Source organism: Etheostoma spectabile, chromosome 19, assembly GCF_008692095.1.
Source record: "Etheostoma spectabile isolate EspeVRDwgs_2016 chromosome 19, UIUC_Espe_1.0, whole genome shotgun sequence".
NCBI lineage: Eukaryota > Metazoa > Chordata > Actinopteri > Perciformes > Percidae > Etheostoma > Etheostoma spectabile.
In genome coordinates this window covers 10,855,332-10,856,624 of record NC_045751.1, presented here as the reverse complement: position 1 = coordinate 10,856,624, position 1,293 = coordinate 10,855,332, and the positions used below count along the sequence as shown (strand labels likewise).

At 41.8% G+C, this 1,293-nt stretch overlaps 1 protein-coding gene across 4 annotated transcripts in view; it reads left to right on the top strand.

Annotated features, from left to right (window-relative positions):
• Positions 1 to 1,293, top strand: part of exoc6b (exocyst complex component 6B) — a 116,065-nt gene that overhangs the window by 52,569 nt on the left and 62,203 nt on the right. The window lies entirely within an intron of this gene.

The following is a 1,293-nucleotide window of genomic DNA, read 5'->3' as shown; positions in this document are numbered from 1 at the left end:
TTCAGGAAATGACATCACTTTACTGTAATGCAGCCTTTAAAACCAGGAAAAGACATCACTTACGCAATATTACGATATTACAATATCCAAAATCTAAGACAACATCTAGTCTCATATCTCGATATTGATTGAATCGTTTGACAACACTAATATTTATGGATGGGTGTTCTTCTTACTTCCGCATTGTCTATCCATTAATCTTCTATCCTTTCCTTCATCCATTCATCGTCACCCCTCCACCGTTTCCTGACTTCTTTACTCCAGACGTTCATCTGCCCAAATCACGGATCACTCCATGCTTAAATCCACATGTCATCCCTTCACCCACTTTTCCATCCATCCATCCACCTCTCCATCTATCCATCCGCCCATTGTAAACCTAAATCTGTGGAGCTTGGCAGAAGACGGAATGAGAGACGGTGAGAAAGAGAAACGTTGAGTGAAAGCAAACAGCTAACGTTTAGCGACACCTCGTTTCATTTCTTTTTAGTGACTTCATGACCGTTTGACATCTCCGTCTCTCCTTCCCTCTGACCGTTTGTTTTCCATCCTTGTCATCACTCTCTGGGTCAAACCCCCCCCCCCCCCCCCCCCCCCTCTTATAATTTTCTTTCATCCATCACTCCATCCAACTCTCTCTGCTGCACACCCGCGTTGGTGACGATGATAGAGTGCTGTGTGTGAAGGGGTGTGGCTCACTGCGTTATTCCTTCTGCTGACGCAACAGACACTTTTATTCAAAACCACACACACACACACACACACACACACACACACACACACACACACACACACATAAAGGCGAACCCACCCTCAGGCCTGTTATTACCATTTCAAGTCTTGGAAAGTGCCGTCCCATGGTTCTCTTTCACTTAGCCATCCATTCTTCCACTCACTTCCCATCGGTCCTTCCAATCACCATCCTTTTATTCTCAGTAACAACTGGGCAGCCTGTTGTTAAAGTTGCCTCATCATTCACTTATTTAGTCAACCTTTATTTACATATACAGTGGCTACAATAAGGTTACACACCCATGCGGAAGTTGATTAAAAAGACTAATAAAAAAAACATATTTTGGAAATTGATCTTAGTGCCTTAATTCAAAATAATTAGGAAAATCCAACCTTTTAAGGACACCAATTTCATTTGTGAATGAATAATGTAAATAAATAAATGTTCTTCCTTCAAATTACAGGGGGCACAAGTATACACCCCCCTATGTTAAATTCCCTTAGAGGCAGGCATATTTGTATTTCTAAAAGCCAGTTATTTCATAGATCAGGATACTATGC